Source organism: Anopheles coustani, chromosome 2, assembly GCF_943734705.1.
Source record: "Anopheles coustani chromosome 2, idAnoCousDA_361_x.2, whole genome shotgun sequence".
NCBI classification, from domain to species: Eukaryota; Metazoa; Arthropoda; class Insecta; order Diptera; family Culicidae; genus Anopheles; species Anopheles coustani.
In genome coordinates, this window is record NC_071289.1 from 42326092 (window position 1) to 42338207 (window position 12116).

The 12116-nt window shown below is 44.0% G+C and overlaps 2 protein-coding genes across 3 annotated transcripts in view; one reads left to right on the forward strand and one right to left on the reverse strand.

Moving 5' to 3' along the window:
- LOC131266060 (6-phosphofructo-2-kinase/fructose-2,6-bisphosphatase-like) overlaps positions 1-12116 on the reverse strand; it is a 67345-nt gene that overhangs the window by 11335 nt on the left and 43894 nt on the right. The gene's annotated exons all lie outside the window — the stretch shown is intronic.
- LOC131266062 (alpha-N-acetylgalactosaminidase) overlaps positions 378-12116 on the forward strand; it is a 48711-nt gene continuing 36972 nt past the window's right edge. Inside the window, exon 1 of the mRNA XM_058268412.1 lies at positions 378-1056. The gene's annotated coding sequence lies outside the window, so the exon portion shown is untranslated. The remainder of the gene's footprint in view (positions 1057-12116) is intronic.

Here is a 12116-nt window from a genome sequence, read left to right on the forward strand (position 1 = left end):
ACCATCAACAACGGTGTCCGTTTATCCGTTCTCCGTTTGTCCGGTCGCAATTTGAGACAATTTATCACGCTTACATCAGACATTAATCGTACGAATTAAAAGTTGTTCGCTAGACGGACGAAACGTGTGCCCGCGTGCGGTTTATCGAAGTCACTGTCCGGTTGGTTTCTTACAGTTCTTTTTCCCGCGTCAAATTTGCATGCGCGATAGAAGTTGCCCTGTGCTAACAAAAACAGCAAACGCTGCGAAAAGCCGTTATTTCGGCGGCTGTTTGATAAACGTTCCCGTTTTACGACCCCGCTCCGTGTGACCTATCTTTGCCGTCGTCTGTCATCCCTTCAGCTCACTATCGCTTCCCGTTCTCTGTGTGCGGAGCCTCCACAGTATCAGTAGTAAGTGTTCTGCTTGGCCAGTTTGTTCACTGTGTTGGTTACGTGCCGTTCCTATCAATTATTGTGTTCCGTCCGTGGTGGTTCCCCAAGTACATCGCGCATTAGTGTCGCCCTTATCTTTCGAGTTGTCCAGTTGTTCAATATCGGGCTGCGAAAGCAGACGCGAAATCGACCATACGCTACAGTGATAAATAAAATCGTAAAATCCAGCAGACGCGAAATAAGCACAAAAAAACATCCACTTGCACTCGAAAGTGCATTACGAGGGGACTCTGCCACGATAACGATACAACTGGAAAGGAAAGAAAATATAATCGAGTGCATTTGTGCATACGCCAGACGCTTGCAGGCAAACCGAAAGCAGCAGCGTAAAAACGAGTCCAAAGAGAAAAAAACACCCAAAACCCGTTTCATTTCCGCCGGTGTTCCGAGATCCGCGAAACGGGAAGCAGTCCGAGGGACAAGCCTACCACCAAGTTGAGACACATTTTGCCGAAAGGGAGAAAGAAGCTGAGTGAGTGTGAGCAAGGTATTTGAACGTGCAAACTGTTCGGAGCCTCAGGATAAACCAGTGTTAAGCCAGTTCACGTGGCCCTCTCGACTGCCCGAGAGCTTGCTCATCGAGCATAAGCGACCAGCCCTGGTTGAGGAAAAGCAAATAAAGGTTTGTACAAGTTCCATGGCGACACCTCCCAGCCTAAGCTAAATTCAACTGATGTTTTTCCGTCTGCAAGCGCGAAGTTTGAAACATCAAAAAGGACCTTTCGAGAGTTCAATCAACTTGTGAACTCTGGGTCTCCTGCAAAACCGCGTGTCCCTTCAACGGAGTTCGTAGGCCGCATCGCACAAAAACCCATCGCCTAACGTCTTTCCGGGCTAGAAGGAATGTTGGAAATGTTTCTTGTCCAAGTCACGCCCGTCTTCGAACGAAGACACACAGAAAGCGAGACCCACAGCGAGCGGGCGAACGTCGAGCCTCCCAGACGCGGAACTGTGGGTCAACTCTGAAGTTCTTTTTCTTGGGTTCTTGGAACACGCTGGTTCTTCTTAGGTGCGACCTGGCGTCGACCATAGAGGTAAAGATAGACAGCAGCAACGGCATCGCAAGACGTTCGATCTTGGGACACCTTCTCTCTGGGGGAGAAATAGAGGCACCCGTGGGCTCGTTCTTGCCTGCATAACGGGTCCCCATCAGTGGTAACAGCGCTCCACGGAGGCTGCTTCGATGACGTTACGTCAATAGAGGCGCGCGCCCGTCTGAAGCAAAACCTGTTTGTATTTCTTTCCATTTCTTTTATTATTACGATCGCTCTTTGTAGAGATCTCCCACCTTTTCTTCTGAGCCATTGCGCGGATCGTAAACGAGAGAAAGATCTTATGATGTGTCTACCCCAGATTCACGACCCTTGCTCCCTTCGCGCACCACAGGTTGTTTCGAACGCGTTATGCTCACGATCGTTCGATCTTTTCAAACATAGCAAACCACTGTCTGGACGGTGGAGGTTTTCCTTTTTCCCACCGAGGGCGCCAAAGGGATGCGATCGATTTTATTTCGGAGAGTTCGAGCGATCGAAATCGATTCCGTTTATTGAAATCGTCAGTCACTACGTTTTATTACCGGTCCCTTTTCTTCGGATTGCTTTTTTTTTAAAGATTACTTTCTACCGGACGTTGCAGTACGCTGAGTTTATTACGCAACCTTCACTGGCCCAGTTCTGGAGGAAGAAAAAGGATTGTGACTCAATTCGGAACGAGTATGTAATCATTGCTATTCTGCTAGATAAAAACGAGTTAAAGGAAATCCGGACGAAGTTTTTCCCCGACTAACCTTTACCGGCCGACACGTACACCTTGAGTCCATGTGGAGGAGGCGGGTTTAAACATAAACCATTCGCTACGCCATCCGTAGCACAAGGTCTTTAACGGACTCGTGCAACAGGAAAGTTTATTTACCAGACAGAACCGGGTCCGCTGCCCCTTGGTTCGAGCGGCTCCGGGACCTTACCCAGCCATCTAGAACAACTGTAACTACTAACCTTGATTCTGCAGTAAACTCATACACACACACACGAACACACATGTATGTAAAGAAGCACGGTGGTCACACCAGTTCTGGAGGGTGGTTTGGTTCTTCGCCTTCGCCTTTAATAAGGCGTACGATATTCGTCTCGCAGGCACGCACAGCAAACCGGCACCAAGTAAGGGACTGGTCGGTTGCTGGTGGACGATGAAAGGTTGCTGCTGTGACCCTGAGGAGTGTAGGTGCATCTGGCGGTGCAACGGGTGTACCGATTATTCTAGCCGCTGGACACGTAGTTCTTTTCTAGAGTGAAAACTTCGAGCAGGTTGTTTGTAAACTGACTTGACTACACTCGATTGGGATCAGAGCGCTCGATCGGTAGTTTCGAAAGGAACGTGCTAAGTGCGATAAATCGAGATAATTATAAAACGTGTTTGAAACTATTGGTTGCAAACCAGCATAATCAATTTGGCAAGATTGACTTTTGAAACGAGGATGAAAAACATTATGAAAATGTTAAAATTAATCTACTAATCTTCATTACTAAGGTTGTGTGAGGCAACATGAACCCCTTCAGCGCAAAACTTTTATTTCTCGCAATCCACTTAAGAAAAATCATCCAAATTATCACAGATCAATTCTCCACCTTCTCTTCTACTGTCATATTGTTATTAAAATAAAAATTTTAAAAAGTAATTTTGTAGAACAAAAGGCCCCAAGTAGTGGGGTAGAACGCACACTGCTAATTTTTTTATTAGAGCTAGTTATCGGGACATTCGTATTTTGTTAGTACCTTTTTGAGCAATTTCAAAACAACGTAAACTATGGCAAGGAATTTAGTTAAATGTGCTACCAATTGCAAATTAAAATTGGTTTTATTGTAATGAATTTAAACTATTTAACATTTACAGTGCATTCTGCCCCTCAAAGGCTAGTGTATTTTGCCCCTGGATGAGTATTCTTTAATTTTTATCTCCGCAACCAGAATGTAAGCGCTATGAAATCTTTTTAGTATTCCTTAAGTAACATATTGAAGTACTTGATGAATGTTTGCTCGATTACAATATTTCATTTTAAGACTTGTTATAGCTTAAACTATTGTAAGGAAGTTTTACACAATCTTTAGCGTATTTTGTAAAATCCTGATTTTTATATTGAATCTTAATCCACATAGGATATACTACGCACACTAAATCAGACAACTAAAACCAACACACTTTAATTTACAATTTAAAAAGTAGACTCGAACTTCAAATTCAAACAATACTAAAATACTGTCAAAAATGATCCAAACCAAGGAATAATGAGAGTCGGAAAAAGTTAATCCCTTTTTTATCTTAAAATCGATTTTCTTTTCTGTTTTTATTTGTACTATTATTGTGCCTCCCAAAACAAAGCATTTGAATATTTGCAATGGGCTTTCGAAACTACATGCACAAAACGAGACACATTAACATAGTTTCGGCTGATAGTTGATTTCGTTTGGGGGTTGTTTTGCAAAAAAAAACAACCGCACATAAAAGTGCATTAAATCACACCTCAACGAGACGAATTGGTTAGCGTCGCGCTGAAGCAAAACTGCAGACACTATTAAAATGGAAACTGCACATAGTGATCGCGTTTCAATTAGCATACAGATGGAACACTCGGGGAACCGGTCGTGTGCAAACAATGCGTGCCGCCAAAAACCCCCAATGTCAGAAGCAAAAGAAACACATTATGCCAAACATTGTGGAAGAAAGGAAAAGCGAACACCGATTAGCCACGTGATGTCAATTTTATTAGCATCTTTGGGGAAATTACCTGAAAGCACAAATTAAAAAAAGCGCACAGACACCGTGAACAGAACCGATTGCATCATGGAAATGTGTGAAATGTGACGAAATGTGACCCAAAAAAATTCACTAGGAGAATTTAATTACATGAACAATGAACTCTCACCCTTGCGAAGCTTAAGCATGAGCGTTTTGTTCTTAATGGCATAATTTCTATTCTGTGTCTACAACAACAACAACAACACAGCTGACTTTCCGGCCAATTCTGGCTTCTGTTCTTCAGTAGATTTTCCCCTGGCAAGGGGGAAATTGAGTGGGAATTGGCACGCCAGGAGGCGGTCTAGTCAGGCCCGGGTGTCGGGGGCCCCGAACCTGGTGCATAATTTATGAGCGTTTCCGAATTACATAACCTCCAAAATGCCGCAGCAGCAGCGTGCGTCGTTAAGCGCAGTGGCAAATTTAAATTACTCATTCAAGCTCATGTTTGTTTGGCCATTTCGGGAGGTGTTTTTCCCATGACAAAGAGGCGCCAGGGGCTGAGCCGCGGGAGTAGCTGGAGGTGCACGTTTTTCATTTCGTTTTCCGTTAAGTTAAAAACAAAAAATGGAAAATCAGCATCGTGGGTTTGGTTATTTTTTGTTTTGCCGTGTTGGTGCTGTATTTTGTTTTCACTTTCGGCGTGACGTTTAGTGAGTACCCAGTGAGCATGGTTTTAACGCATCCACGACACGGTGGACGGTTGTTTATGGGTCGTGCAATTCATCAACACCACCGCCTTCGAAGTGAGGCTGCCACGAGAGGAGGCAGCGCAAAGGTTGTTCGGGTACAATTAGCATTATAATTGAAACTTTAAAGCTCAACCCTATAAATTATGTGTGCGCGGGTGGCCAAACTCCAATGGTTTAGGTTTAGGTGTGGTCAAAAGATGGCATGGTGTGTTTGGCGGAGAGGAAATTACAGTACCTCATTTGGTAAATCACTTCTATGAGTGGTTTGTCACGTTTTGTGAAAATCATACCAATATAATAATTGAAGCACTGATTGTTTGCATCATGTTTACAACCAAATATCATCTTTATGATTCGGTTTCGTGTTTGCAACTATTATGCACTTCTTCTTCCCTCCCTATGGTTCATTTTATTTGTTATGAAACATTTTAAATGCCTTTCTCCGACATATCTCTCTTAATTTTTACAACAATATAAATTGAATTCTTTTCAGAAAACTTTACAAAAAATAATAAAATGAAATAAAAGCTACGGAGCGATAGTCGCTGATTTTACAATAAACAGGCCTGTTGTCAATGCATTACCACAAAGAAAATGGTAATCTTTAGGCAATCATAAATAAGAATCTTTTGTCATGTGTTTAAAGTATCTTTATCGTGAATACATAAAAAAGAAACAAACGTAAGCTAAGACTGGTTTCGTGAAGTAGTTGTGCTGGTGGGAAAAATACTCGGAGGAATTAAGTGATATTCGTTTGATCCAATTGTGCTTGTTAAGACCGTGTCCGTTCGACGGTTTCCGGCATGGGGTAAGAGTCTTCCGACGTACAAACCAGTCAAATCATCGAATGGATAGGAACCTACATCCAACATCCGGTAGAGGGCCGTCACCGATCAACCAAGCAGTTGCGGGATCATTTAATGTGATAATACATGACTTGAAAAGACAGATCTTTGACATAAGACCATACATACTTAAAAATGTCAAGTACCACTTTCAATATTCCTGTAGGTTTGATGAGGTTTTCTATTTTGTTCTCAAATATAAAACCAGTAATTTGAATAAGTTAATCTCTAAACCTACATTCCATGAAGACCTCAGGACCCTAACTCGACCAAACCGGTGTTGGAATTAAAACGTCCAAAGTTACACTTCCAAATTCAATCCTCACCCCTCCCCGGAAACCACCCAACGAGGTGAGACGTGGGAATGTGTGCTTCGTGGAGCGACGCCTTAAGCTTTTGATTGATAAACGATCGATTTGTTGATCGATTTCATTCAACTCGAAGAAAAGGCTCGACAGGGGGAGACCAAATGGTGGGCTTGATTTTGCGTTTTCAAATCAATTTCGACCATCAGCCGGTGTTGGGACGTCCGGTGGAGCAGTGGAGCATCAGAGCACGCTGGGTTTTTATCACTTATGCTCCTAGAAGAAAGTTGCTAACAAAAGTGGGTGCTCACAGGGGGCGACGTTGGGCAAACCGGGCTCGGAACGCGTTCGATTCACTTTGGGATCATTGCTCTGGCCGCGATCTCGCGATCGCCGATGGCAATACGACAGACGGGAGGAAAGCTGTACACCCCATTGGTGGAGCGAAAGGTGGAGCATTATTTTTCCATGACCGGGTGATATTTGCAGTGCCGGTTTTATCCTTTTTCCACTCATTTCACTTTCTGTATCTACCGGTGATCGCGTGTGTCTGTGTATGTTTGACTTTGTGTTACAGATTTTCGACGACAACCCGCAGCCGGTTCCGGACCGGTTTCGTTTGCCGGTATCGAAATCGCGACCGTTCGAGCACTCGAATAAAAGCAAACAAGAGCGAAACAGCCAGTTCACACAAAGAAACAGCGATGCAAATGTTTCGAAAGAAAGTGAACCAAGCACCTTTAAAGTATAAGCTGGCCTTGGTATTGATATGGGTAAAAAATCACCTTCCGAACGGAATTCGGCAAATGAGCACCAAAACTCGCTCACATGAATTGCTGGACAGCAGTCCACAACGGTCCAACCTCCTGTCCAGCATCCCTCACAAAACCTCTCCGCAACACCCAAAAGACCAATTTTGTGGTGGCGGCGGCGAGGGGGGTTGGTAAATTTTCTTTCCCAGGATCGGCCGTGGATGAGTGCGAGATTTAGCGAGCCATTTATTTATTTTTATCATCATCCATCCGCAGACAGACCGAAGCCGGGGCGCAACGATGCTTGTAGTTTCACTTTCTTCGTATGCTGAAGCACATCACCTTCGGTGGGGCTTCTTTCTTCGGAGAAATACACAGCCCCGGGGGTTTTGATGTTGCCTCCACAACTAACGACGGCGCCGGCGATGCACGCAGGTGCATTACACGGTTCGCGAGTCACTCCCAGTAGGGGTGGTACTTTTCTTTTCCCCCGTGTTCCGTAGGCGTAGGCGAAATTAAATGATTATTCAAACTGAAACTGCACGCAGAAGAAAATTCGCGCCTTCCTCCGGCGTATGTAGCGTATGGAATTGTGCAGTATCGCCCAAAATAGATCACCCCGAACCGTGGAGAAAGAGAGGCACTTCATTTGCACTTGAGGATTTTACTTTTGATAAACGATTTTCTCCCCCCGCTTCTCGTTTGTAACGGATCGGAGAGGTGAATTCATCAAGGAACAGTGAATAACGAATTCGAACCGATAAGTTACGAAGCCAGCGATCACGAACTGTACCGTGTTTGTTTGGTTGATTTATGTTCGGTGAATATTGTATCATCTGGATTAGAATAAATTTGGACTGCATAATTTTTCATTGGCTTGCCGATGGAAGCATGATCAATGGGTTATTTTTATGCTTGTTTGATGATGTGCTTTTAAATATGGCCTGGCGAACAAAATGAAGAACAAGAAATATGAGATCATACTGCTGACTGGGCTAGTGGTTGATGTAACAAATCGCCGAGTTCACTATTTATCTTATCGTAAATAACATAATGAAGAAACAAATTGACCAAGCCAGAAAAAATAAGCATAAAGAAATAGCGTTGGCTTTAAATGTCAATATGCGAAAACGAGTGAAAAAAGGGGCAAATGACTCCTAGAAATGTACCGAACCATTGATCGACCAGTATCGGCTTTTTTTTCCTTTAATTTACTGACACAATTTTATGTTCCTCCCTTCGGTTTATGGCTTCCGAACCATAACCTCCGTCGCGGGAAAACTCTTCTGTTTAACTAGCAAGGCGCTACGAAAAAAAAGTCTCAGCCTAAAAGATGTAATATAAAAAACCTCCTCACGATCGTTATAGAAAAAGCAAAAGACTTGCAGAAAAAAACCCGCCATTCATTTTGAGTTTGTTCGAACAAACAAAGCACGCGACAGTGAGCGTCAAAGAAGTAGAGCATTGCGTTCGTGCTTCGAAGACGCGTCGCCAAGACGGGGAGTCTGAGGGAAGTTGCACGAAAAAATCGATCACGATGAATGAGCCCGGCTACAAGAACGTTGCCGGCAGGCAGGACACGCTGTTAATACGAATAATAACCAGCGGCGCACCATACCAAAACAACAAAAACCGTTTCGTCGCGCCAAGGAAGCCGTCAATTGGGAGTAGGTTGAAGAAAAACAGCACAACAAGCGGGATTCAAAGAGCTGGAAATAAATTAAATCATTAGCCAAAGTTGGAGGCGATGGGGACGCAGCTTTTGTCGGGTGACAAAGAGGTGAACTAATAGTAATAAAAAAAAACGAACTGTCTTGCAACTGACTGTATCGACACGAGAAATATGCTCCCGAATCGTACAATTTGCTTAGCCCAGATATTAGACCGGGCCGCTTTGTTCGATGCCGATGGATGGATAATGATGTTACTCGATTTGCTTCCCTCGCATAAAACAAACAAAAAACAACCTTCATCCACAACACCGTCGATCATCCCCCACTTCTGGGTTGGAGTCACGTGATGGAGGTGGAGATCTTACAGTGCGACCATCGTCAGCTGTTTGGTTGGCACCGAGGAAGCCAGCGCCAGAAGCCTTAATGCTGCGCATACCGTGGGTCGACGCTACTTATTTAAGTTTATGCTTTGATTACGGACCTTCTACCCCGTGCCAGAGCATTACGGTGGGAACTACGGGAATCGGGTGCGCGCGCCCGCGTTAAGCTGAAGCAAAGCGAACGAATTATGTTTGCATAATGCTGCCCCCGTTAACGGTCGCATAGGTTGAAGGAAGACGGGGAGGTTCTGCCAGCAGTAGCCTCCTCCCGATTTAATCCGGCTATGAGGTAGGATGGGTTTCCACGTGGTTGTTGTGCTCTAATTAGCGGATTGGATTTGTGCTTCCAACGGTGCAACGGCTGAAGCTCGAACGAATGCATCGATCGGATTATTATTTTCCGTTCGAATTTTTCCCTTCTCTCTGTCGTTGGGAACATCTGCCGCGCAGACGTTTCCAGGAGGGAGACGACACTTTGGAGACGCTTTTTTGACCTTAAAAAGTGATCAAGCTTGACGGGAGTTTTGTGTTTCGATTGAATGATCCTAAGCTTGCTTCTATCATTGTGGTTGTCATTTGTGTGTATCATCAACTACCGAATACAACATATAAGACTACAAAATTGTATGTTTATGTAAATTTAAAATGTTTGTTTGGGCTATTCCGTTTTTATTTAGACCAGTCAATTTGACAGATGTGCTAGCTTCCATTCCCGATTAGACAATGCGTTGCGTCACTCGGGGTTCTGACGAGCAACGGGCCCCCGTGAGTAAACAGGCTTGAGTGTAAGGCACGAGGTACGAGATGATGAAAAGGGGCAACTGATACCCTCATTTGGCCAGCTGATTCCAGCAGATCAAGGATCTGATAAGCCAGTTAATAGCTTGCAGAGCAATGAGCAGACAATAAAGAACAGGTTTATTTAACCTCGCCTGTGAGAATAATTAAAATACGGTTATTAGATTTTTCTCATACCTCCCTGCCGATTAACTTATTAAATGTATAACGATATTAAATTCTGATGCAACATCCAAAATAGATAAAATGTCTATGGAGGAAACCCTCAAAACGTATTAAAACATAAATGATTAAATCATAATTGGGAATGATTCATGCAAAACATCAGTTGTTATGACTGGTTGCAGTAGTAAATCCCGATAGTAGTAGTGTTAGTACACGAGATCAGTTTAAAACCACGAAAAGCTTAAAATTGTCGGCAGGAAGTATACAATTCCCTTCAGAACGCTCAAGGCGTTTATTGATAGACTAATTTCATCATTTTCTCTTCTTTGTCATGCACAACACTTTCCTCCTTTAGTTTCCATACCTTTCATGTACCGATCATTCTACCGCCTCCCGGAATAATTTCCCGGCCATTCGAATGCAAACGATTTGTCCTTCATTTGTGCACCCATGTGCCACTGGCCACACGAACTGCACCGTAATTGCCACCGTGGTCCGTGGTGGTAGGGTGGCGAATGTAAAGCTGGACTGCAGCTCGTGGCGGAAAATTTTAAACAAAAGAAAAACTACAGCAATCGTACCCCGGGTTCGAAAAATTGACTGCTGCAGCCAATTTACTTACCGACAAGGAAAAGAAAATACCGCTCTCGAGCCAGTAACAAAGCGCCACATGCAACCTTCGGTAGCCCAGGGCTAGAAAGGGATGTGTTCGTTCGGGGCGCCGACTGGAAAAACTAGCCTTATGCGCTTTTGAAGCAATCCGTTTGCATCAATTGGAAGAGCTAGTGCGCCGAGATAAAGAAAGATTTTCCCTGGGCGCCAAGAGTAAAGATCGCCAACTTTTGCAGCGCGGTAAAAGTTTTTACCTTCGCTTGCCCTCGGATGGAAACCCTCGGACAATAATCGGGCGCCCTCCGTGCTCAACTCTGTGCTATTAAATAGTTCAGATAATTGCAGGAAATCAATCTAACGGCGAGGCTCGCGGGGTTTCGTCCGAGGATCCGCGATACACAAAAAGAATGATGGAAGCGCTTCTGCAAACACCGCTGGATTTGACATGCGTTGCGAAACCGTGTTGGGTCACATTTGTTTCTGCAACGCCCTGGGCGGAAAGATGGCCCTTTACACGTTCATGGCAGTTGACAACGCAATGAACAACGATGAGACGGCCGACAAAAATCCAGCAGACAAGAGGCCCTTCGCTTTCCGGCCATAAGCCGCTTAACTAAAGGATGGGTCCAATTGGCATGCACTGCAGAGACAACCGTATGTTGGGCGAGGCTGGCGGTTCCGTTAACGTAACAGAACAATTACCGGGTTCACGTCATAAAACGCGACCACCGGAAACAGGAACAGCCACTCAAAAGTTGCCTAAAAGTTACGAGAAAAATGGCAAATGGAAAGTAAAACCGTGGTAAAGATAGCAACGACTGGACGTTGAAAATATGTTGTAACGCATTGTGATAAATATTGTTATTAAAAGACATTACCAAAATCTATGCTTGAGCTATTGCAACACGCGAGCAGCATCGATTAGCGTCATGATTTGAAATGTTGGGACAAACAAACTAAAACAAACCTCTTTCATTAACGTTGGCCATGTTAGCGCAAGGCTGGCCTGGAAATTACAAAACCATCCCGAAAATTTTATTAAAAAAAGCCCCCATATAGCCATGCCCAAAAGTTCCAGACAATAAATATAAAAATTAATTTCGTTTTTCATCCATCGCGACTTTTCCATCAAAGGAATGCTTTTGTTGACAGAAAAACTCATTACGACCGACCTTCTGGCCCGCGAGTGAATTCCATCTGGTAATTTACAAACGAGTCATTTTGGTCACTCAAAAGATGATCCCCGTAAGGCAAGGGCAAATACACAAGTGATTACCGAAGTGGTCACCGTTAAACTGCCCGTTGCGTGTTCGAGAAGAAAAAACACACTAAATGGCTTTTGGAACGCTCCCGAATGCTTTTGTCCGGTGTACTGTGTATTTATTTATGTTGTTTCGACTTTTGCCAAAAACCCTCGTGCCCTTTAAGACATTGAAGGTTGGTGTGGTTGCACTGGCCATTTAAAAATCGCTACCCAGAACTCGCTACTCAAAATCCGATGTTACCTTTTAAAAGATTACAATCCCTTCACCGGTTAGGCCCGCTGGAAAATTGGTACAGGCAGATTGTGTTACTGTTAAATGCGTTGCTTTTCAACGATCATCCAATCAATTTAAGATCACTCGCATTCACACGGCGATCGGTGGATGTCGTTGGGTTTTTTCCTCCCCG